The following is a 26,872-nucleotide window of genomic DNA, read 5'->3' as shown; positions in this document are numbered from 1 at the left end:
GAAGATGTCAAAAACTAATATTTTAGGAACCTTCTTATGGTTTTCACAATTTACAGGATCGATGCAGGACCGCTCTAATTCAATCATGAGAAAAGTATCCGCGATAACAGTTGAACAGTGTCCACGTCTGGTGGCGATTTCCAGGTTCGGGGCCATAATTTGGATCCCAAACTCGAAAGTGTGATGTCTATCGGATTAGTAGGCACGAATCCAGTTTTAAAATGTCAATATTTGAATGAAATTTTTATATCCTGTTATTTAAATGCTTTAAACACGTGTTCCTGACTCTTTTTTAATAATTTGTCTATACACTTCCGATATTGTATTAGGTGTACGAGTTAGTTCCTTCGGTTTTACAACAGATGGCGTAACTTGATTATTATTCCAGTGAATCAAATTTCCTGACATTTGTTGGAAAGCTACTGTCATTGCGCGTCTTTTAAGTATGTGTCAAAAAGTGGAGTTGGGAGACGAAGAACGTTCCGGACCGCCAAAAAAGTTTGAAGATGAAGAATTGGAGGCTTTACTCGATCAAGATCCGTCACAAACGCAACAAGAACTTACAGATACACTTGGAATAGCTCAGTAAACCATATCCGATCGTTTAAAAGCAATGGGAATGGTCCAAAAGATAGGACATTTGATTTGAAGCCACGAGACGTCGAACGCCGTTTTTTCACGTGCGAATAACTGCTTCAACGCGGTTTTTGCATCGAATCGTTACTGGCGATGAAAAGTGGGTCCATTATGATAATCCTAAACGTCGGGCACCGTCGGATACCCCGGCCGTGCATCAACATCGGTGGCCGCGCGGAATATTCACGACCAGAAGGTTATGCTGTCTATTTGGTGGGACTAGCAGTGTGTGGTGTACTTAGAGCTGCTAAAAAATAATGAAACCATTACGGGGGACCTCTACCGACAATTGATGCGTTTGAGCCGTGCACTGAAGAAAAAACTGCCACAATACGAGCAAAGACACGATAAAGTTATTTTGCAGCACGACAATGAAAAACGCTGAAATGGGAGGTCCTATCCCACCCGCCGTATTCTTCAGACATTGCTCCGTCCGATTACTATCTTTTTCGATCGATGCAACAGAGCTTGGTTGACCAGCACTTCTCCAATTTTGATGAAGTCGAAAAATTCGATCGATTCGTAGTTAGTCGACAAACCGGCCGATTATTTCCGCAAAGGGAACGGTGGATTGCCCGAAAGATGGGAGAAATTTGTGACTAGCGATGGGCAATACTTTGAATGTTAAATTTGTAACCATTTTTGCAGAATAAAGAATTAATTTTTGAAAAAAAACGAACATACTTACGGGTACTCCTATTTATATAAAATTGTCTTCAGACACAATTTTCGTGAGGGATTCTTACACCACCTGGAAAAAAGTGTTTTCATTTGCTTAGAATAAGGAACCGCTTCGAACAAGGCTTTTCAAAAAGAAGTAGGACAATTTTCAACCAAATTAAAAATACATATAAGTAAGTTAGCAGCCCTTCCACCAACAGATGTCAAATAGTTTGACAACTCCTGGTCGTTTATTATTTACGAAAACAACATAGTGCCCGTTTTCATACACGTTTCCAAACTTTTAAGATTGAAGATGTAAGTATTTCTCCAATTGCTTTGTAAAAGATTTAAAAAATAAAGTACACCACCTCAGTTAGTAACAGTTAGTAACTAATATGAATAAACGTGCATTCAGCGATCATATGATACTTCGATGTCCAAATAATAACCAGGATGATCTCGAGATTGTGTACAAAAAATATTAAAACTCAAGGAAAAAAAGTGCCCGAATGTGCCCGCTCTCCCTTACGTGTTAATTGCTCGGTGTGTTGAATGTTGTCCTTTATTAACAATGCTCTAACTTTAACATTTCATACTAGCACTTATTAGCACTCCATCATATGTAACAACTCTGACGGTATAGATAGATAGTTTTTAAATCGATCGTTGTAAATAACTCTGCGTTCAATCAACATATTGTCCAGTTTCAAGCGTTCCAAAACTTGTATTATTTCGTTGAATATACAGAGACGAATCAGCCTGCGGCTCAAAGTCTCTTAAGTAAAGACAAAAAAAAATCGTTAAATATTTATTATTTATATTTATTTTTCGAAATTTTAAAAACACATGTTTTCAAGAAAAATGAATTTTGATGTTGAAAAAAACATTTTTTTCAATGATTTTTTTTTTCAAAAATTTGTATGATATTTTATAATGAAAACCTACATAATTTTGGATATTCCTTAACCAACATTTTGTAGATCTCATAGTTTTTGAATTGAGATTTTTCGAAAAAAAGTTGGAAAAAAACTGAAAAAATTATCGGACGATCAAAATTTTAGTCAAAGAATGTGATGTAGGGAATTATTCATGTTTTGATTAGAAAATATCAAAAGAATACATTGAAAAAAAAATTGAAAATTAAAATTTATTATTCTCGAAAACATGTTTTTCAAAAATTTTGAAAAAAATAGATATGAATAGTCCATACAATTTCCAACAAGTCACCCATACATCGGAAGATGGGCATTCTTACAGGGAAACAGTTTTACGAACATCAACTTTTTGATGTTTTTCTTTCAATAATTACTATTAATGTTTGACTCGTAACATTTTTAATGTATAAATTATAGCGATTTATATGCTCTGCCACCTTTTTTCTATTTATAAATATGGCTATGTTGCGAGTAAAATATTATTATTTAGGAGTCTCCATATAAAAATGCTTTATATTTATTACTATAAGAGATAGAAAGGTAATGTCTTCTACATTATTTTTAAAAGATCTAAAACTTTGCCAAATACACTGTATCGCTATCTAAAATTTAAACTAAATTAGGATTAGTTGTGTTTTTTTCGAAGAAAACATGAAAAAGTTGTGAGAAAAACTTTCTCCCTGTAAAAATACCCATCTTCCGATGTATGGACGACTTGTTGAAAATAATAAGGGCTATTCATATATTTTTTTGTGAATTTGAAAAAATATGTTTTAAAAAAAAGAGTTTTATTTTTTTAAATTATTTTTTTTTCAGCGAAATGTTTAAGAAAAAAAAGTGGTATTTTTTACTTTTAATGAAATTTAATGAAATTTAAACAATTTCCTACATTTGATCTTTTGACCAAAATTTTTTAGCTATCATATATTTTTAGTTTTATTTTTTTGTAAAAATCTATATTTTTTTTACACTTTTCAAAAAGTAAAAGTCTAATCCTTTTTTAAATATTTTGTGCAAAGCTACTTAAAACTTGTGTGTTTACACGATGAAATTCGTCATGAGCATATCCAATCGACGAAATTACACGCCAGACTCACGGTGCCTTTCGGAGGATCTGAATCTCAGTAAAATGTTTGCATTGTTTGGAGACTGGTTGAAAATTGAAATAGGAAGCGCATCCGATTTAAACAGCATCAGTTTTGCGACGTTTAGGAAACTGTTTTATACCACTACCAGCTCAAATTCAAGGGTCCCAAAATAGACAAACATGTAAGGTGTGTGAAAATTAGAAAATTCAAATTGAAACTCTACCGGCAACACAAAATACTTACAAAATACTGATGGCTACTAGTCGATCCATAAATCTGGAGCTATCAAACGGAAAAATGAGAAAAATGAGTAACGTTTCCTCGTTTGACGTGAACTCATGCAAAAAAAACAAAAAAAAGCGGATTATTAAGAATGGAAAACATTATATTTATTTCTACAAAGTCTCTGGAAGGGTTCATAAACAACAGGAAAAATAAGAAATCAAAAGAAAAGTTGAACTGGCTGAAGATTATTCGTGTTGAAAAATTAAAACCCGGAATTTTCATGTACATTTTCATGGCCGCTATGAAAAACGGTTGAACACCACTAGATTAGAACATAGAGTTTGGTAGGGTGACCACAGTGTTCTGTATATTAGAATAATTTTGTCGTCATCATATTTTTCCGTTATGAAATAAAGAAGGTGCATCTTCTTTTATAGGTACATGTTACCCTTAGGAGTAATTCCAAATGAAATCGACAAATAACAAAACATGAGTATTTTTGATTCGAATGAAAGTGTGTATTCCGTTTGGGTTAGAGGAAATATGAGTTTTCCACAGCAATTGGGAATTTTTTGACTCAAGCGTAACTTTTGAAAAGGGCGTATCGATTTTAGTAAGAGAAATCTTTGATAATTTATATCTCAAAAAATATGAGTCGTACCGAAATAGTGTCTTAGAAAGAGTTATAGCGTATGGATGGTTAAATATGAAAAAAAAAGTACAATGAGTGTGGCTGCAGGGTATCGTGCTGATTACGCTGGAGGAAAGATCCTCTCTGGAGCCACCAAATGTGGCTGCAGGGTATCGTGCTGATTACGCTGGAGGAAAGATCCTCTCTGGAGCCACCAAATGTGGCTGCAGTTCGAGATCGTGCTGATGACACGAAGGGAAAGCCCTTTACTGGACGCTATGTGGTAGGCCAGATCACGTAGAGCGCATAACGAGTATGCGCCTACTGGTGCGATCCGGTAGTACCGCGTCACTTGGGAGTTTGGCCGGGCGGAGCCAAGGGAAGGAAAAGGGAGAGGAAGGGTGGTTGGAATTTCGGATCTTTGGAGGAGGGGTGTTCAATACTTACCAGCGCTTGTTGCGCTGGGATCTGCCGGCGATGATGTCCAGGGTGCTCCCGATGGTGTCCAGGATGCTCGGGCGATGTCCAGGGTTGTGATACGTTTATGACAAAAAGAGGGGTTCGGTACTTCGCCACGACGCTCCTACGTCCGTGGTATGGTTGAGAGTGTCCAGTTGAGAGTGCGTTTATTCTGTTCAAGTTTTCTCTTATATACAGACATTGCCTTCTTATCTACCCCAGAAGGGCGTAGCATAAGAGAGAGAAAATTACAATTATTTATTCTAAGCCAGACGGGCGAACGAGGGATGATTATTAACACGCTCGCAGGCGTGTTATCTTTTCCTCTCCGTTTTATTACTTATTGTCCTAGCTCGGAGATAGGCTCCGTTTATAGCACCCATAGTGCTCTCTTTTTGGGATTTCTCCCGTCCTTCGGTATTTACGATCGGAGATAGGCTCTGATCGTAAACACATTACGTCGTTTTGCTTATTTTTGTTTTGTTCTCCTTCCCGGCGGGTTATCGCTGGCCGGAGGAGTTTTATGATATTTAGGTTTTCAGCTAGCAATAATCGCACTTCGGAAAAACCTCATTAGTTACGATAAAGCCACTGCGCAAGCTATTCTGTGTATTTAGGATAGAGCGCGATCTAAGCATCCGCTCTATCGTTCTCGCCATGAATCACGCTCTAAAGGCATGATCCGTGCGGCGACATACCGGCCCTCGTAAATCGCGTAAGGCAGATTTACCAATTGAGCTACGCCGCATCTGTTTCTAATAATTTTTTCTTCTATGCTTCTGATGCTGTATCTTTTATTACTGTATAATTCGCAATTGTTTCATCTTATATTCTCTTTTCAATATTATGTTTTTCTTACATTCAATTTCCTAACCTGAAGTTATACAATGCAATTCGTTTGCTATGAGCGGATGACTTCCGTTTATTCTTCATACATGGTGTGTTATAAATTCATTCTTTGCTTCGTTACAATTTATTAGCCACTTTGCCTTCAGATTCATTTACAATGCAAATCCTATTCATTTTAGCTTTGTGTTACACTTCATTTTACTCTCGCAGGAGTATTCAATTTTCAAATTCAATACTTCTTCTATCCATAGAAGAGTCTTCAACTTTATGTACTTTAATAGCCATACAACGGCGCCTAATTGCTTCTTTCACTGAACAAATTATATTTTTTTTTACTATTACATTAGACGACATATCTTCTCGTCAGTTTATGCAACCCTTTGTTGCTTATATTTCTTATTCATTGTCAGATTCCTCATTTTGACTACAATTATTTCATATTCAATTATTTTCTTCTATTTTACATTTTGTGTACTTATGGTCTAACAGAGTTTTAAATCACTTTTTCTCTTCAATTCTTCGGCATGCCGCCTTGCTTCATTGAACGTCCCTCCAATGCTTGGTTTTAAAGCGCTGTGTCTTCTAATTGTTGCCGGTTCAATAGGTTGTCCATTCGGATATGGACATCGGGTCCTGCTGTGGCTCTGGATCTGGTGCAGCATCTTCGTCTGCAGCAACGTAGATAAATGATCCCGATTATAATCATTAGTATGCTTACGAAAAGGGCGGCGTTCCTCCAAAGATACTTCGATTTCGGATGGAAGGGATCCAAACTGTTGTACACGGTTATCATAGCGTTGTTATCGTAGGGATTATCGGGCTTCGGCTCCACCACATCTTTTACGGTGTCATTGAATTCGTCCAATAGGTGATCGGCCACCTGGTATTTAGATTTGAAGTATGTTGCAATCTTCTTGTTCATGCCATTTAAACTTGCATGTATCGTTTTGTTGTTGGATTGTATACGGCAATCTGGCTGGAGAGTTACTACTGCTGCCTCATAAGGTGGTGACATTACCACGTTGTCGCAATGTATAACTATTGCCTTTGTATCGGATGCATAGTATAAAACGGTATTAGGAGTGGACAGTGTCTCCATCATAGCGTAAGGCGTGGTTAACAGTTTTGTTGCACATTTGCGGGTACTTGCGATATGCAGTATGACAGCCGCTACGCAATCCACTTCCTTACTCAGTTCTGGTTGAACCGTAATTAAATGCGTATCATTCAGTTTTGTTAGTTCGATCGATGGGTAGAAGAAGTCTTGGTTGTGGCCTACCGCGATGCGATCATGTTCTGTTACAATAATTGAGCCATTCTCAGCCCGTGGGATCGGTATTATCTTAAATACCTCGAACTCAACTTTGTTGATGACAACACTCGTCATGGTAATTATGAGGGAGCCGTTGACTACACGCGTGTTGTATTTTACGGCTGATGGGTGATCCAGGACAATGTAACCAGTTGGCAACGCTTGTGAAATGTTTTTTCTGGTTTGGGCTAGTTCGTCGACGGACAAAGGAAACGTTCGAACTTTCCTATATCTATTCAACGTTCCATCGATAACTTCTCGTGCCAATATCGTGGTTTCTAACATCGTTGTTCGTAACCTTTGAACCTTATCCGCAGAATATAATTGTTTTAATTGAGTCATGTCTTTGTACAATTTATAGTATCTCTCGTTAAGCTGTTCTCCCATTTTGGACGCCTTGGTATTCATTTTTACCATTGACTCCGATATTTGGTGAATTTTTTCGTCTTCATGAACCCTCATTGCCTGTAGCTCGTTTTCCATATCGTCGCTACCAAATATTAAGTCCGCCAAAAAACCGAAGAACCCTTTGCTTCGTTTAGTTCTCGTTGTCTGCTTGATCTCATCAATCGCATCATCGCATAAACGTTCAACAGATGTTGCAATTTGCTCTAGGAGAGAGTCTTCGATGACAAACTCCATGTCTTTCATCGCTACTGTCACATTATTCCGTATCGAGTTAATTACTCCAATGTCTTCATCGGGCACTACGTTGGTTTGTATATTCGTTTGCCATATGCCTCTATGTAATAAGCACGTTCCTTCGTGGTCGAACATTAGACCGTCTTTGTCAACGGGTTTTATGGATATAGCGTTGATCAACGTGAACGACATTACGAACAACATCATTATTTTCAATATACGTGAGATGTTGAACCAAGATTTAGAAATGCCTTTTGTTGTAGTCTTATTTCTACGTCTTTTTTTTCGCGTTGATTTTTTTGATTTATCTTCGGTCGAGGTTATCAGCATTACGTTGTTAGAACTCGCGGTGGTATACTTGTTGACCGGTTCTAAGGGCAAGGGGTTGTCGTTGACTCTTATTGGTTGTCTGATGCTAAATTCATCGATTGAGAAGTGCGCAGCCATCATATCTCGTAGTTCTTTATCGTGTTGCAATAGTTCATGATCGTTTTGATAAATTGATCTGACATTACCGAAAATAAACCATCCAAGCTTACTTCGGACTGCTATTGGGTCATTGTCACTTCCCCTTCTTGTTTCCATGGCGGTAAGCAAATGGCTTTGATTCAGCCCTATGAGAATTGTTGGCCTTGCAAGCTCGTAGCTTTCGATCGGAAGGTTTTCCAAATGCGGATATTTTGTAGCCATTGCTTTGTAGTTCATTGTCTGAGTCGGAAGTTGTAAGTTTTTAATGGTTCTTACACCGTCAAGTCGGTACGACCTTCTGGACGACCCCTGAATGCGAACTTGTACTTTTCTACTGTTCAGCTCGTTTCGAGACACGTCCTGTGTCCATTTTAATTGTAGTGGTTCTTCTCTGCCGTATAGGTCCAAGGAGTTTGCCATTTCCTCATCTAGCAATGTCAGGGAAGACCCTGTGTCTAGGAAGGCATATGTATCGACTGAATGCCTTCCGTGTTGAAGTGTTACTGGAATCACCTGGTAGTATATCTCGTTTGCTGAGGACTTGTGAATATTGCAGTTGGCTTCAAGCGGAACTGTAGCGGACGTATTACGAGGTGTTGGTTCCATGTCTGGATTCGAGTGTAACATTCTGTGGTGGTGCTTGTTACATCCACTCAAGCCGCACCTCCTAGATCGTCTGCAATCTTTAACCATATGTCCGGTGCGGTGACCGGAATAAATCGCCACAGTAAACAACTGCAACAGAAACAACCGCTTAGAAAAAGTGTAGTAGGCTAGAAATATTTGGCGCGGGAAAAACATCATGTGCCTCACATTTCTATTATAAATTTATTCTCTTGTTCTCGTTTTTCGAAATTTATTCTGAGGACAATGTAATGGGGACGAAGTCCCCATTTGGCGAGGATAAGGAATCGAGGCGGCCCATGCCGCCAAGATGACGCAATCCGAGTCCACCGCCGACCCGCCGTCGGAAGCGGCGGTGTCTCGCACGCAAACCTGGGATCCACTGATTGCCCGGTTAGTTTGAAACATAGGATACGATCCTTTAGCAATGTCCGACCGAGCTCTAGCGAGCGTCGGACGGTATACGTCTGCCCGGGGCGTTACGTTTGCCTGGGGCGATACGTTTGCCCGGTTAATTCTTGTTTTGAAATACAATACCGCGCCACAATATTTATAGCCTACTACACATTTTATAAGCGGTGGTTTCTGTTGCAGTCGTTTTCTGTGGCGATTTATTCCGGGAACCGTCCGGTGCCTAGACATCCGAAACATATTTTACATTGTACTGCCAATCGACATCTTTTTTGGATGTTGGAGTTCTTAAATTCCGTGCAATCGAAGATTTTATGGTTATTCGAGCAAACCGGACATTTCATGCGTGGCATCTCTTGATGGACATGTATCTGGCTTCTAACTGTAGAAGGTAGAGGAGAAGCCATATTCCTCATTATTTTGGCGTGAGGTTTCAGCCAGTTACTCATTTCTTCTAAAGATGGGGCATCACCAGTCGTCGTTCTATGGCGTGTCCATTCTATTTGCAGGTTATAAGGTAGTCTCTTAACTAGGTCTTCTATTAACCTCGCATCTAGTAGGTAACCTCTTTGATTTATGATCGTCATGTTTGCCACCATATTTTCTAAAGCATCTGACATTTCGATTATTATTGATCTACTTTCTCTTTTAAGCTTCTGTAGATCGTGCAGTAGTTCCTCATATATGAATTTAGGGTTTCCGAAATTTTCCTCTAGTCTCTCTATTATACTCGGAACATTTTCCGAGTTTATAAATAGTTGCTGCACGCTTCTAGCTGCGCGTCCTTCAAGGGCAGCTTCAAGTCTGGAGAGATTTTCATGATTGGAAAACGCACATTCTCTCGTGCTGACTTCGTAGATCCTTTTGAATTTAGCCCAATCTTTGGGCGACCCGCTGAATTTTGGCAAGGGAGTCAAAGCTTGCCTCTTCATTAGAATCGTAAAATCTCCATGCTGTGGAGCTGGCATCATTGCACTCTGCTCCCAGCCAATTGATGGACCGGATCTCATTGGTAGTGGTGTTTGAATCGTTGCTCGGTCACGTTGTTGCCCGGAGATATTGATTAGGGGTTCAGTTGACTGCGCTTGCGCCGGAGAGCATGGTAATTCTGTTTGTCGCTGTGTTGCTATTGTCGTTGCGCCCACGACTAAAGCGTTGAGTGATGCCTGCATTGTTACTATTTCCTTTTTTAATGTGGTTATGTTGTTGCGTTCGCTAACATGCATCTCAGCTAGTTGTGTAACTAGATTCGTCAGCTCCTCTATCTGTTTTTGTTCCCTCGAATTAGTTGAGGGATGAGACGCTGCAGGTGCCTGTGCCTTTCCCTCACTTTCGTTTGTTTTGGTAGGGGAACAAAGCGAGCATACTAAATAGGTTTCCTCTTCAGTGGGTGTATGTCCTACACAGGAATGATGATAATTCCTTTTGCACTGTCTGCATTGGACCAGATTGTCTAGTTCAATTTTCTTGCCACATGCATCACAGCACGGGCGTGATGATCTCGTAAAGCTTGATATCATTATTCCTGAGTGAGGAGCCTGGTTGCCGTCACTCGATGTTTAAACTGTGTTATAATGCGCAAGTGGCGAGGCGCCTGGTTGCCTTCGCCTTGTCTTAAACCAAGCGTGGCGCCTAGTTGCCTACGCTGATTTCAAACGTTGCACAATATTCGTCTTCCGGCCCTCGTGACCGGATTACAGTTGATGTTGACGAGGCGCCTGGTTGCCTTCGTCCAACTATGCCTGACTGGCGATCGGTCTGTTTATAAAGCTGGACTTGTTTCAACAAGATGCCGATTTCTACGGCCTAATTTGTCCGTCTTTCAGGACCTAATTTCTGTTTCTTGAAATGCGCAATTTGCCTCTTGGCTAAATGGTGATGTCCACAGACAACCTCACCTTGTTCGTCTTTACAAGACCGAACCTCTCCGTTCAACGACGGGCGCAAATCAATTTAACAGGATTCTCAACTCAACCGAGCGTGTTGTGAGTTCGTACAGTGTCTTTAGGAAAAGACTCCTCTCTGGAGCCACCAAATGTGGCTGCAGGGTATCGTGCTGATTACGCTGGAGGAAAGATCCTCTCTGGAGCCACCAAATGTGGCTGCAGGGTATCGTGCTGATTACGCTGGAGGAAAGATCCTCTCTGGAGCCACCAAATGTGGCTGCAGTTCGAGATCGTGCTGATGACACGAAGGGAAAGCCCTTTACTGGACGCTATGTGGTAGGCCAGATCACGTAGAGCGCATAACGAGTATGCGCCTACTGGTGCGATCCGGTAGTACCGCGTCACTTGGGAGTTTGGCCGGGCGGAGCCAAGGGAAGGAAAAGGGAGAGGAAGGGTGGTTGGAATTTCGGATCTTTGGAGGAGGGGTGTTCAATACTTACCAGCGCTTGTTGCGCTGGGATCTGCCGGCGATGATGTCCAGGGTGCTCCCGATGGTGTCCAGGATGCTCGGGCGATGTCCAGGGTTGTGATACGTTTATGACAAAAAGAGGGGTTCGGTACTTCGCCACGACGCTCCTACGTCCGTGGTATGGTTGAGAGTGTCCAGTTGAGAGTGCGTTTATTCTGTTCAAGTTTTCTCTTATATACAGACATTGCCTTCTTATCTACCCCAGAAGGGCGTAGCATAAGAGAGAGAAAATTACAATTATTTATTCTAAGCCAGACGGGCGAACGAGGGATGATTATTAACACGCTCGCAGGCGTGTTATCTTTTCCTCTCCGTTTTATTACTTATTGTCCTAGCTCGGAGATAGGCTCCGTTTATAGCACCCATAGTGCTCTCTTTTTGGGATTTCTCCCGTCCTTCGGTATTTACGATCGGAGATAGGCTCTGATCGTAAACACATTACGTCGTTTTGCTTATTTTTGTTTTGTTCTCCTTCCCGGCGGGTTATCGCTGGCCGGAGGAGTTTTATGATATTTAGGTTTTCAGCTAGCAATAATCGCACTTCGGAAAAACCTCATTAGTTACGATAAAGCCACTGCGCAAGCTATTCTGTGTATTTAGGATAGAGCGCGATCTAAGCATCCGCTCTATCGTTCTCGCCATGAATCACGCTCTAAAGGCATGATCCGTGCGGCGACAATGAGAAAAAAATAGTACTATTTTTTTTATTTGCAAAATAAAAATTCAATTTGCAATATCCAAAATACATATTTGTTAATTTTTTTTTAATTTTTTCATACAAAATAGAAGTCATGAAAAAAATTTAAAAAATAGGCCCAAGATGGTAAAACTATTTTTGACAAACTTTGTGGAACATCGAATTTTTAGGAATTTTTGAAACTTCGAATTTTTGTATGTTAACAATCATTTTTAGCCACAAATTATGAATCCTGATGTGATTTAAAACAAAAAGGTTATTATCAATCTCCTTCTCGAAATATTTGAAAAAAAAATCTAATTCATTGTCTTTTTTATAGTAAATAATCCCTTTTAATATGTTTGTCGTGTTATACCGTCATGTTCATGAAATGTTATGAATTTGCTTATAATTTCCAACATTTTTCCAAATACATCATCATGGTTCATTTTTTGACGCAAGCGTAACTTTTGAAAAGGGCGTATCGATTTGAGTAAGAGAAATTTTTGATAATTTATATCCCAAAAAATATGAGTCATACCGGAATAGTGTGTTAGATAGAGTTATAGAGTATTATTGGCCTAATTTGAAAAAAATATACACTGAGAAGAAAAATTAGTACTCTTTTTTTTATTTACAAAATAAAATTTTAATTTGCGACATCAAAAAATATGTATTTTTTTATATTTTTTTCATTTTCATATAAAATAGAAGTCATGTAGAAAATTTAAAAAATGAGCCCAAGATGGTAAAACTATTTTTGACGAAATTTGTGAAACATCGAATTTTTAGGAATTTATGTTTGTTAGCAATCATTCTTAAGCACAAATTATGTATTCTGATGTGGTTTAAAACAAAAAAGGTTATTATCAATCTCCTTCTAAATGCAACCATTCTCGAGATAGTTAAAATTTTCTTCTAATTTTTTTTTTCTAATTTTTAATCTTTTTTATAGCAAATAATCTCTTTTAATATGTTTGTCGTGTTGTACAGTCATGTTCATGAAATTTTATGAATTTTCTTATAATTTCCAACAATTTTTTTGATTGATTGAAGTTTGTATTGAGATAAAAAAGATTTTTTAGTTTCGCTACGTTTTGTATTAACCCACATGTCTTCGAATGTTTCGTAACGTAACTCCTAAACATATATCTTTACCATAACGATGTATTTGGAAAAGTTGTTGGAAATTATAAGCGAATTCATAAAATCTCATGAACATGATGGTATAACACGACAAACATATTTAAAGGGCCTATTTACTATTAAAAAGACAATAAATTACAAATATTTTTTTAAATATCTCGAGAATGGCTACATTTAGAAGGAGATTGATAATAACCTTTTTTGTTTTAAATAACATCAGGATTCATAATTTGTGATTTAAAATGACTGCTATCATACAAAAACTCGATGTTTCGAAAATTCCTAAAAATTCGATGTTTTACAAAGTTCGTCAAAAATAGTTTTACCATCTTGGGCCCATTTTTTTAAATGTTCTACATGACTTCTATTTATATGAAAAAATTGAAAAAAAAATATATTTTTTGATATCGCAAATTAAAATTTTATTTTGTAAATAAAAAAAGAGTACAGGGAAACTTCGATATAACGTACCCTCGATATTACGTCACTCGATATAACGTACATTTTACCTCGATATAACGTACACATTTCCAAAGAGTAAAGGAAAAAAAAATTTCAAAAAATAAAAAAAAAAAAAATTTCTGAACAATAGAACAATGAATTATTTGTATTGTGATGCTAAAACAAGTTTTGTACCTTCAATCAATCCCGAAATACAGCTGGTTTTGTGATTCCGGATTCTAAATGAATCAATTTTGAATGAACAGTACGAAGGGAAACATCATGAGAAAAGCTGGCTTCGTCTTCTGATTGAAGTTATTCATTAAATTTACTAAACAGCAACACAATCATATATTATAGACTACGTTTTTGAGTACTTTATTATGCTTCGATATAACGTACAATTCGATACAACGTACAATTTTGAAAGTGAAATCTACGTTATATCGAAGTTTACCTGTACTATTTTTTCTTCTCAGTGTATATTTTTTTCAAATTATGCCAAAAATACTCTATAACTCTTTCTAACACACTATTTCGGTACGACTCATATTTTTTGAGATATAAATTATCAAAGGTTTCTCTTACTCAAATCGATACGCCCTTTTCAAAAGTCACGCTTGAGTCAAAAAATGAACCATGATGATGTATTGGAAAAGTTGTTGGAAATTATAAGCAAATTCATAAAATTTCATGAACATGACGGTGTAACACGACAAACATATTAAAAGGGATTATTTACTATAAAAAAGTCAATAAATTAGAAATCTTTTTTCAAATATTTCGAGAATGGCTACATATAGAAGGAGATTGATAATAACCTTTCTGTTTTAAATCACATCAGGATTCATAATTTGTGGCTAAAAATGATTGTTAACATACAAAAATTCGATGTTTCGAAAATTCCTAAAAAATCGATGTTCCACAAAGTTTGTCAAAAATAGTTTTACCATCTAGGGCCCATTTTTTTAATTTTCTGCATGACTTTTATTTTGTATGAAAAAATTAAAAAAATTAAAAAATATGTAGTTTGGATATTGCAAATTGAATTTTTATTTTGTAAATAAAAAAAAGAATACTAATTTTTTTTCTCAGTGTACATTTTTTCATATTCAACCATCAATACTCTATCACTGATTCTGATACACTATTTCGGTACGACTCATAGTTTTTGAGATATCAATGAAAGGTTTCTCTTGCTAAAATCGATACCCCCTTTTCAAAAGTTACGCTTGAGGCAAAAAATTCCCAATTGCTGTGAAAAACTCATATTTCCTCTAACCCAAACGGAATACACACTTTCATTGGAATCAAAAATACAAGTTTTTAAAATCTGCATTTTAGGACGATTTCATTTGGAATCTCACCGTTTCACGCAGTCATCTAATGGGATTCAAATTTCAAAGCTCACGCCCACATTTCCACCCGCCTCTGTCTGGCGGATATGTGTGCACCTCGCTTCTGATGTCATCCTTCGCGTTGTTCGAAAGAAAAGCAATGCTGACAAAGTGAATACAAATAACATCTGCTCGTCAGCAACATCAACAATAAGCGAAAGCGACAGCGACGACAGGATCGTCAACACAAACACCTCAACAGCTCAGGACATCAAACATTCAGCAAAAGGTAAATCGCGTGCGCGCGTGTGCTTGTATATGATGTGTAATTATCAGGCAGGTTGTCCCCTTCTTCGGGCAGACGGATTGCGATGATAACCTCCGGAATTTTCGACCCAGCCCTATTTTGCGACGACAGAGCGATGACTTCGTGGAGGGGGAAGGGCGAAATCATTAACTGCATGACAAGACAGGTTTTCCGCCGACGCTGTTTAGGGAGTCCCGTACGCGAAATTTGGGTCACCGTGGCGAGAATATACACACACTCTGTGGGCTGGAGACCAATCCCGCGAAGTAATAATAACGGCAGCGGACCGGTGTCTCACGCCACGTTGGGGAGTGTGTAGGTGTAACCGGTCAGGATTCAGCCAGTTGGGCACACCGGAAGGAGTGGACTTTTTTTTCGGAGTCTATTGGTCTTCCACACTCCCCAACCAGAACATTTCAACGGCTGGGATCAGCTCTGGCGATGTATACATATTATTAACGTGGCAGGTGATGTTAATTGGAAAACTTTTCGCCCGAAATCGTGTCAGTCATGTTCAGATTAGATCAGTCCACCGTTTTGGGTTGATATGGAGCCGATGAGGCCTCATTACATCCCATTGGGTGTCATGCTTTGTTTTGTTTTGATGAAATTGAACAAAAAAGTTTTTCAATGTCGAACCATTTAGGCTTTGACGTTGTTTTTTGTGGATCTTGATCGGAAGGGTTTAGTTGGTATTTAAAAGTGGTATACATTACGGATGTCATGTGGCATCAAAAGAGAATGTTTTAACCTATCTTCAAAATACGATTTAAAAAACCTACAAACAATAATATATAATCCGGCAATCATTCATCAATTGCTTCATATATTGATGCTCGAAAACCAGAAAATCAGTATTTTATTAAACCTCTATTGAAAATAGCTTGAAGACTTCGAGAGATTTATTGTAACACAATATTATAGGCTTCAAATTCTACAGGGCTCCCGTCGTGCTTCATATCTTCTCGGCACTGTCGACTTCGTGGCGCCGAACCTTTTTCATAAATCTATCTATCTCACTAGCATTCTGATAGTTCCCCACTCGACCACACAATCTACCTTCTTCTTCCAGCATCCACTCCACGCCTACGATGCCTCCATATAACGACATCAACTTTGATGATTTCACATTTTTCCAAGTCCCCCACTTTGCTTGTTTCGGGTTGAAATCGGGGGAGGAGGGTTCTTACATTAAACGTTATACTATCGACACAAACGACTCCGATGCTGCAAGGCCACAAAAATGCTCTTTAGTTTTTATTGATGGGGTTGGTTTGGTGTCCTTCGAGTGGTGCACTTCCACTGCAGTGCTTTATTGCGCTTCCCCGCAGCCGACGACGAAAATGACGAAACGCCCTCCGCTCAGCCGAAGACGTCACAGTCAAGTCGCTTGTGGCAGTGATTGCTTGCGATGGAACAAAAGCCCAATATACGTCAAGCGTCAATCCCGCTAAGACTAAGGTTTGTAGTCTAGTGCTGTTTGCCACCCCCGCTTTTGTACATGTTTACGAATGCACTTGAGTTCACCTCCCCCTCCCTCTTCTTATCCTCGCCACCCGTGAGTCGCTGACAAAAAGTCGTGTAAAAATCCAATGAATGATAACGACTGTTGCAAACAAAAGGCTTAGGCTCTTTCGACCCCCTCAACGGATGAAGTCAGACGTCAGCTCCGGCAGAACACTACCCATAATAATCAAGACATGGCGAAACAGAACTTCATTCCGCCGGCTGCCATACACAGAGTCTCATTTCCGGCCTCCGGTTCTGTCATATTTCGCTTGATTAATTGCTTCTACGGGCCGAAGAAAAGCTCCGACCGCACAAAAACAAGCATCCTACATTGGAGTGCTTAAATCTTCCACTGCTGTTATAACTTAAACGCCGCACGACAAAACCTGACCCATTTTTGTGTTTAACTTAGCTTCCCGGCCGGTGGTGGATGTGGTCGGTGCACGAGGATCTGGAGGATCTGTGTGGGTGGTGGTGGCTGCTGGCTGGCTGGGGGACGGCACGCTATGAATAAGACAGAGGAATATAATACGTATATACATGTGGACAGAGCAACAAAAGAACTAGGCTTCCCCACAGTGGAAAACAACACGCAAGCCTGCTGCCGCTGGAAGCGCTGGGGAAGCAGAAGCTGGAGAGGATTAATGCACCAACTTGCAGAACACCATAAATAATTTCGTAAATATATACCTCGCAGAAACAGTATGCTTTCCAATGTGACCGTCATGGATTTATGCTCTGTATTTTTTTTTTTTTTGCTTCATTCCTCCTGAATAGAAGAACGGGGAGTGGTTTATGTGGTCAACAGCGACATGGTGTCGTCTTTCCTGTTGTCGCATTTTATGAATTGTTGCACTGCTGGCGTAGATTTCCATTAAATTGAATCTCTGGAGAGGAGCATAGAATAAGGCTTGCAAACAGCTGACATTAAACTAGATGTTTTCTCATCCATTCCACATCCACACTCCGGCGAATCAGTTTGATTTCGATACATACATTCAAGGATAAGAATCTGAATGCTTTTTCCATGAATAAAGAAGGGTGGTCCTGACCCGATCCTCTCAATTGTAAAGACCAAAATTGCGTAAACATTAGGTTTTTGGTGGCTTTGATAGTAAGACCCTTCTACTATGTTTTGTACCAATTGATATGGTTCATGTGTGTCCTTCCGAAAACACAGTTTTTTTTTATAAATTCGTTTATTTTAACAGGCTCAGTTACATAAGTTTAAAGGAGCCGAGTTCTTAACTATAAATAAATATATATATATATATATATATATATATATATATATATATATATATATATATATATATATATATATATATATATATATATATATATATATATATATATATATATATATATATATATATATATATATATATATATCCGGCGATCCTTTTTTTTGTATAGATAGAATAAGATATAGGAGTGCGTTTCATCACATTTTCACATTTTTCGAATCCATTTCTAGCTTCGAACAAAGATCAATTTCGCTAGCTCGAGTAATGCAGAAATTTGTGTTTCATTTGTACGGCAGATACCCCCCCCCCCCTAAGAGAGGGGGAAGGAGTATCTAACCACCGTATAAACATTTGTTGCACCCTAAAACCTCCACATGCCAAATTTGGTTTCGTTTGCTTGATTAATTCTCGAGTAATGCAGAAATTTTTGTTTGATTTGTAAAGCAGAAACGCCCCCCCCCCTCTCCCCTTAGAGAGGGGGGTGGAGTGTTTAACCATCATAGAAACATTTATTGCACCGTAAAACCTCAATATGCCTAATTTGGTCTCATTTTCTTGAATAATTCTCGAATAATGCAGAAATTTGTGTTCCATTCGTATGGCAGCCCCCCTTAGAGAGGGGGGTTGAGAGTCTAACCACCGTAAAAACATTTATTGCACCCTAAAACCTCAATATGCCAAATTTGGTTTCATTTTCTTGAATAATTCTCGAATAATGCAGAAATTTGTGTTTTATTTGTATGGCAGCCCCCCTTTAGGTAGGGGGGAGGAGTCTCAAACTATCACGAAAACCTTCCCCGGCCCCTAAAAACCCTACATACCAGTTTTCATGTTGATCTTTTCAGTAGTTTCCGAGTCCATTAGAATCAGACAGACAGACATACAGAAATCCATTTTTATATATATAGATATAAAAACCGATTACTCGCGGTCGACTCGAGTTTAGAAGGGTGACATATTTTTATCGGGAAAAGGATGGGATATAAGGGAATTGTAACAAAGTTGTTGTAATTCTTAAACCTATCTTATAGCTACCATATATTTACATCTCAACTCATTCTACTGTTTATAGGAAGGGGACCAATTGCACGCCAAGGAAGAAAGGGAGGGTATAAGGATCTAGGACCAATCACACACGAAGGTCGATAACTTTAAGGAAAACATATATTTGGGACATGTAATCAAGGTCTAACCGAGCCAACACATCTCTCAACGGCACATTGAGTTGTCTTCCTCGGGCCCGAAGGGAGTTCTCTAAATTCTATCTGGCGACAAGATACAACTCGCACGACCAAACAACGTGCTCGATGTCGTGGTAACCGTGGCCACAAACATAGAGATTGTTGCTGGCAAGATTGAAACGAAAGAGTAGCGCGTCTAACGAACAGTGATTGGACATAAGTCGAGAGAAGGTGCGAATAAAGTCCCGACTCAAGTCCAGACTTTTGAACCATGGTTTGAGGCTAACCTTAGGGATAATCGAGTGAAACCACCGGCCCAATTCATCTTCATTCCACTTACGTTGCCAGTTAGCGATGGTATTTTTGCGGACTAAAGAATAAAATTCATTGAAGGCGATTTGACACTGATAAATATCGCCTTCAATTGCACCTACCTTTGCTAATGAGTCAGCCCTCTCATTACCCGGAATCGAGCAATGTGAAGGGACCCAGACAAAGGTAATGACATAACAGCGTCTGGAGCAAACACAGTTTGTTATATGACAATTGAAACAAAAGAAAGAGCATGAAAAAAGTGCCCCTACCGAATCCAAATAAGAAATTTAGGTACAGGTCTAGGTCCAGGTCCAGGTCCAGACTAATCCAACTAACACATTCTAATACATTCATTTCTGCCCGTTTTCAACATATTTAATTTAAATAAGTCATCCGCGATTTGGAGCCACACATTCATTTTTCGTTGTTGAACCAAATAAACGAGAAGTGCTGACAGCCTTCGACTCTACTCGACTCTTTCGAGTCTACTGAAGTAATAAAAAAATGAATAGCTAAAAAGATATTACAAAAATTTCGATGCATTCTAAAATAATATCCGAAGTGATAAACAAGTGGATTGAATAATATAATTCCGTAGTTCTACGTCGAAAGCTGCCCATTACAATTTTTATATTTCATAAATGGCTGCTTATTTCACGAAAAAATAAAACATTTCAACGTTAACCCTTTCGCTACGAGTGTCGTCTATATCCGACATCAGGATGATACCGCACATCGATTACACCAACGCGATCTTTTCGGCGCAGTGCTCCGTTCACTGGTAGCACTCAAACGGAGCACACTGCCGTAGTGAAAGGGTTAAGGGTAAAGTCTATTGGCTATTAGACTAAAATACAGTGAAGAAAAAAATTGTGATTTTGGATGATTTTGGTTAGTTGATAGAAGTTGGGTGTCGAAGGACAAATTGTAGAGCGACTAGAGATATTTATTTCGGTTATTAGAAGCAATCAAGTCTACTTAAGATTTTTGAGATAAAATTAATAACAGCATCAAATATGTTCATACTACCAAACACAGAACATGCAGGAAAAAATGAAAGATTCCGAATGCTTATAACTCGAACATTTCTTAATAGATCGGAAAGATATTTGCATCAATTGATAGGAAATATTTCTACGCGTCTATTTCAATTAATAGGATGTTGTATTCCATGAGATAAACAATTGAATAAAAAAATGTCAAGCGTTATCTAAACTCCCTAACTACCAAGTTTTGATTGACCCGATTTACGGTTTCCCCAACACAGACTTCAAAATCAATGTGGGGAAGAGGGAGGCAAGTTGGCGACGTTAAGCTTTGGCGAGCCTTGCAGCTTGGAATTTTTTTTCTTTTTTTTTATGTTGATTCTGATTGTTATAGTCTGCAGCGTTTTTTATCATATTATCTATTGGATGGGCAAACAAACTAAAAAACTTGTCCACCAAAAAACTTTACGCAAAAGGTGTGGAATCCGCCATCATGCCTCCACGTGGAGTCAACAGGCCACCTATTATTATTATTATTATTATTATTATGTTTGGTTTATTTCTGCCGGCTTTAACCTTTCAGGTCATTCGCCGTCTCTCGAAGAGTAAATGGTGTTACAAATACAGTTACATGAGACAGTGAAAAACGAACATCACATCAATACTTTCGAATTTGAAAATCAGTATGAAACAAAGTCTCTCATAACAGGGCTCGGGGACGGGCAGCGCTCTTGCAGCATTTCTTGCACTTCCTCGTAGCCGTCTTTTTCCAATAAAAATATTCCAGTCCGACGTATGTGACGTTTCTAGAAAATAGCAAAGGAACAGTATGTGTGTTCATTACGAGGATTAAGATGATACTCACACGGGCTGTACTCAGGCTCCCCGCAGCACCTGCCGCCGGAGGCTCATCAGTTGAATTCGGGACCTCTCCGGACAGGGATGCTACAGGGAAGGTACTCATTTAAATTTCCCAGAACAAACCGGCATCCTTCAAAAACGACAGAAGAACCTCCTCACGAACAGGGTCATTGCTGAGAACATCCCTTATTGATGTTGAGAGCTGATAATGTTCTCGCAGGTCATGATATTCCAGGCAATTGATTAACATATGTTCGACTGTTAATCTGGTGTCGCATGTTGTGCAAATTGGTGGATCACATCTGGAGATCGTGTGAGCATGGGTCACCCTTGTGTGTCTCGCACGCAACCTGGACAGGACCCTTTGTTCCCGTCTGTTGTCCCTATCATTCCATCGAGTCAAATCGCCTTTAACTTTACTTAACAACCCGGTGGAGCTTCTCCAGTGTCGCGTAAAGTGAACGATAGCTTCGTTTTTAAAGTTTTTGAAAATGTCAGCCGCAGGAACAGTGTCCGTCGCGAATGCCTGTGCCGACCTACCAGCTGCCGCCAGCGTGTCCGCCCGCTCGTTGCCATGAATATTGCTGTGGCCGGGGACCCAACACAAAGTTGTCATCGGTGTGCAGTTTATTTCTATTGCCTGAATGAATGGGTGCCGTGATTTTCCCGCTTCCAGAGCTGAGAGCACCGAAAGCGAGTCGGTAAAAACGACCACTGGAATATGGGCTGGGACACGGCAAACAGCATGTGCTATGGCCGTCGCTTCCGCCGAAAAAACCGAGCACAATTTCGGCATTTTAAGACATAAGCCCCTTCCAATGCCGCTGACTCCAATGCCGACTGAATCGTTGCACTTGGATCCGTCGGTGAACACTCGCATGTGGTGGAGGAATTTTGTGTTCACCAGTTCCGCGAACTTCGCTATTGCCACACTAGAGCTGGGGTTTGCTCCTAGTGTTGATGCCAAGCTGGTGTCGATATTGATTCTTCTCTCGAACCATGGCCGTTTGCACACGCGGTGCAACCGGGCAAGCTTCGGAAAATCAGTTCCAACGTAACTGCGATAGATCTCTTTAGTCACCTGGAGCAACACACAATCGTTCCCTGTGGTTTTTTTTCAAGATAACTGAGAGCACGTTTGATGATGGTAACTGCAACGATCCAGCGAAAAGGGAGAACCCCTGCCTCCACACAAGCATCTGTTGCCGGGGTACCGGGCAAAAGATTTGAGCAGAGCCTCACCGATCTGTTGTAGAGTGGAGCAAGTACACTTATCAAGCCGCTTCTATTGGTGCACGTTGCTTCCACCCCGTAGAATATGCGGCTATTGATGAGAGCTCTGCTGATATTCAGCCCGGTATGCCTGTTCCATCTGGGATGACGCGAGCTGATGGTGCGTAGTAGTCTTAGGCGGCTTTCGCATTCTTGTTTAGTTCTGCGGAAGTGCGGTGCGAAGGAGAATTTCCGGTCGATGGTCACACCAAGTATCTTAGGTTCGCGCCTGAACGGAATGTTGACGCTTCCCAGTTTCACCGGAACACCAGTTGCCACATGGTGTGAGTTGCAACAGTGCGTTATCGCGCACTTCTCTGCAGCAATTGAGAAACCGACTGATTCAGCCCAGCGTCCAATCGCGTTTACCGCGGTTTGTATTTTCCTACGGACTAGACGAATGCTTCTTCCAGACACAGCAATGACGATATCATCCGCATACACAAAGACGTACACATCCCTTGGTAGACAATGGAACACGGAGTTGACACTAACCAGGAACAGTGTAACAGCAAGCGCTGAGCCCTGAGGAACACCATACACTTCCACAAACTCGTCGGATTGACAGCCTCCAATCCCTACTCTGAACTTGCGGTCAGCTAGGTAATCCTGCATAAAAAGTCCAAGTCTACCTTTAATACCCCAATCGCGTAGCTGACGAAGGACTCCCGCACGCCAGACGGAATTGTACGCCTTTGCAATATCCAGGATGGCAATGTCGACGTGCTGACCTGAATCGATGGCGCGCCAGATTGTGTCGCTAAGTGATCCAAGATAAACACTAGTACCAAAACCCTGCCGAAAAGCAAACTGCCGATTGTCTAAATATTTGCCGTCCTCCAGGAACTGCATCAGTCTACGATTCACCATACGCTCCATAATTTTTCCTACACAAGGTAGTAGGCTAATGGGGCGGAAATCGCTGGGAGACCTCGTCTGGGTTTTCTTGGGAATGGGAATGACTAATGCAGTTTTCCACGTCGTTGGAATTATACCGTTGTTCCAAATTTGGTTGTACAGGTCCAGAAGCACCCTCTTTCCTTCAATCGGTAGATGTTTTAATAGGTGGTAGCTGACGTTGTCCATCCCCGGTGAACTGCCTTTGGCCGTCGAAAGGGCGTAATGAAGTTCAGCTCCAGCAAACGGCCTGTTGTACACTTGCGTAGAATCGGGTGGGAAGACGATGGGAAACTGTCGTTCTACGCTTTGTTTACGTGCTATAAAGTGCGCAGGGAGTGCTGTGTCGGCTGATAGCGAAGCAAAAAATACTGCCATCCGGTTAGCAATCTCAATCGGGTTTGTGATGGCGACACCGTTTTCCACGATGGTGAATCCAGTGCTCCTCCTTTTCCCGGATAGTGCATTCACTCTTCTCCAGAGCTCAGCGGTCGGTGATTCTGGGGAAATTCCGTCGAGAAATGATTCCCAACTATTCTTTTTTGCCACTTGGATGGCCGTCCTAGCCAGGTTTCTCAGTCTGCGAAACTCTTCCAATTTAACTGTGTAATCACGATGGTTCGTCGGGATCTTGCGAAGAGCTCGGAGTGCCTTACGACGAGATTTAATGGCTATTTCCACCTCTGGACACCACCAGTGGACAGCTCTCTTCGGGGGGGAACCACTTGTGCGAGGAATATGGTTGCTCGCAACACGAACGATGATGCTCTCGAACTCATCGGATAAAATCCCTCGATCCATCTCACTCAGGCTCAGCTCACTTGCTATTTCACTTTCATAGCCATCCCAGTTGGCCTTTTCGAATATCCATCTACGTCTCCGGCTGGTGGCTGGCGGGCACCTGCCGTATCTCACCATTATGGGATAGTGATCACTGTGGCACTTGTCTGAAAACGTTGACCAACTAAGTGAATCAACCAGTTGGTGGGAGGAGATGGAGAGGTCAATGGCTGACGTTGATCGACCCCGTGAGAAGGTGATGCTACCATCGTTCAGAATTATCGCGTTCCGGTTCTCTACAATATTCGCGATTTCTAACCCCCTACGGCTATCTCTAGAGGATCCCCATAGCGTATGGTGTGCATTGAAGTCACCCAGGAGCAGGAATGGTGTGTCGATCTGATCTATCAAATGGTCAAGCATGGCGCAGAAATTGGGCTGGTTTTGCGGTACATAGATAGATACAACCGTAATGGCTGCCGGAAACAACATCTTCCTGGCAATTGCAATCAGTTCGGTGTCCAGTTGTACAGGGGTGGACGGGATATCAGAACGGACTGCAATACCAACAGACTGAAAAATGTTCTCCCCGATTGCCGCCTCCCATGAATAGCGGTTACCAAACCAACTCGACGGATTCGTATCGCCACGAATATGGGTCTCTTGCAGGGCCAGGCACAGTGGATCTGTACGTGCAATAATGCACTGCAAGTCTCCTAGGTTATTACGGAAGCCATTCAGATTCCACTGAATGGCGAGCGTGATGTTGGCACTGGATGACGTTGACGAGGGTTCTGGAGAAACGTGAGTAGAGGCAGTGGATGTGTTCAAGTTATATAAACATGAGGAACTTACCCGGGAATAACCCGGGTTCCCCGCAGCATCTGCCGCCGGAGGCTCATCATTAGTACACGGTACTTCTCCGGACAGGGATGCTGCGAGGGTGGGTGTTGTATGTGTTTCGTTGTTCGTTACATTTATGATTTTCTCTCTACTACAGTGGATCGACGGGTGAAAATGAAGCGGGTAGTGAGGATTGACGAGTGGAATCGGTAAGTTTGCTGGTATTGACTCTGTTGCACTGGCGTTTTCTGCTGCTTGTGGAGATACTGAAAGCAAACAGACGAGGCCGCCAGTCGTGTTCGTGGAGGAATGAATAGGTGAACTTACCCGGGGGCAACCCAGGTTCCCCGCAGCATCTGCCGCCGGAGGTACATCGTTAGAAGTCGGAACTTCCCCGGGCAGGGATGCTACGGGGACTGGTGTTATGCTGACTACATTCGATGTTTCTTTCTGAGTTGAAATAATTGATGATTCGTACGTTGGGTCAAAATTTACTTTGGTTGTTCTGAATTGCGTTGTTGTTTGTTGCTGTGCGCTAGCTGGATATTCTGATATTCTACTGCCGGCCGCAGAGGAGGCTTCACCATCAACGGGTTGAAGCAAGACGTCCCGGACGGATTCACCTTCCTGCTGCGCTTCTTTACGAAGTGAGGGTGGTACTTCACATTCCCATTCCTCAAACCGGTTGCTGATGTTGTTATGTTGCGTGCTGTTGTTGTTTATAATGTGAGACTTGGGGTTTGGCGTAGGCTTATGACTATTTCGATTTTGCATTATTGGGTCGAACAGGTGATTTGAACAAATCTTGGCTGGTTTCGGAATCGGTTAGATCAACTTCTTCCACGGCAATGTGGTTAGCTGCTTGTCTGGTCATGATTGGGCTTCTTGAATTATTCGATACTTTTTTCGGAGGTGCTGACATGCCTGATGTTTGTTGTTGTGAATGAGAATGTTGCTGAATTGTGCCTCGTTTTGATTTTTTCCTTATTCCTTCGTGTTCTGGTTCACTGGTCTGTGAGTTCGACCGTGATCTACCATGAAGCGACGTGTCGATGAACTTTTTCATTTTTTGGCTTTGTAGTTCAAGTTTTTCAATTTTCGTGTCTCTGTCTCGGATTAGTTCTAGTAATTCATTGATTTTGTCATCCTTCTCCTTGTTTTGTTCGATGATGGTGTTCATTTTCTCTTCCATCGCTTGTCTTTGTTCTAGTTGCTTTTCGAGTTTTGAGATTTCCGCTTGTTTTTCTTTAACTTGGTTTGAGAGAGCGTTCAGTCTGGCGTGATCAAGTCGGGGTTGCGTAGCTACCTGTGCGTAGGTACCATTTCCAGCCGCTACACGTTTTCTCGCATCCACATACGAGATGTTGTAATCTATTTTCGTACGGATCACTGCGACTTCAGTTTTATAAATTTCACACTGACGACTGCTAGGTCGGTGACTACCTTTACAGTTTCGGCAGAATGGTTGTTCTTCGCACGTTTCTCTATCTTCATGTTCGCTGGAGCAATTGTAGCATCGTTTTATATCTTTAGGGCAGTTCAATCGTGGGTGGCCGTACTCGTAGCACTTAAAGCACAGCATTGGGTTCGAATGATAGGGACGAGTTCTTACGCGAAGAACTCCTACTTTCACTGTCTCCGGGTAAATCGACTTATTGAATGTTAGAATGATGGCTGGGGTATTCTCTTTATTGCTTTTTAATATTCTCCTCGCTT

General features: G+C 40.7%; 1 protein-coding gene and 2 pseudogenes across 2 annotated transcripts in view; 1 reads left to right on the top strand and 2 right to left on the bottom strand.

Moving 5' to 3' along the window:
• The window catches only part of LOC129770900 (zwei Ig domain protein zig-8), a 702,824-nt gene that overhangs the window by 128,922 nt on the left and 547,030 nt on the right, over nt 1-26,872 (top strand). The gene's annotated exons all lie outside the window — the stretch shown is intronic.
• Nucleotides 5,112-5,240, bottom strand: LOC129772154 (U4 spliceosomal RNA; annotated as a pseudogene).
• Nucleotides 11,816-11,944, bottom strand: LOC129772153 (U4 spliceosomal RNA; annotated as a pseudogene).

Source organism: Toxorhynchites rutilus, chromosome 2 (assembly GCF_029784135.1).
Source record: "Toxorhynchites rutilus septentrionalis strain SRP chromosome 2, ASM2978413v1, whole genome shotgun sequence".
NCBI classification, from domain to species: domain Eukaryota; kingdom Metazoa; phylum Arthropoda; class Insecta; order Diptera; family Culicidae; genus Toxorhynchites; species Toxorhynchites rutilus.
The sequence above is the reverse complement of the archived record's forward strand: the minus strand, read 5'-3'. Positions and strand labels throughout refer to the sequence as shown.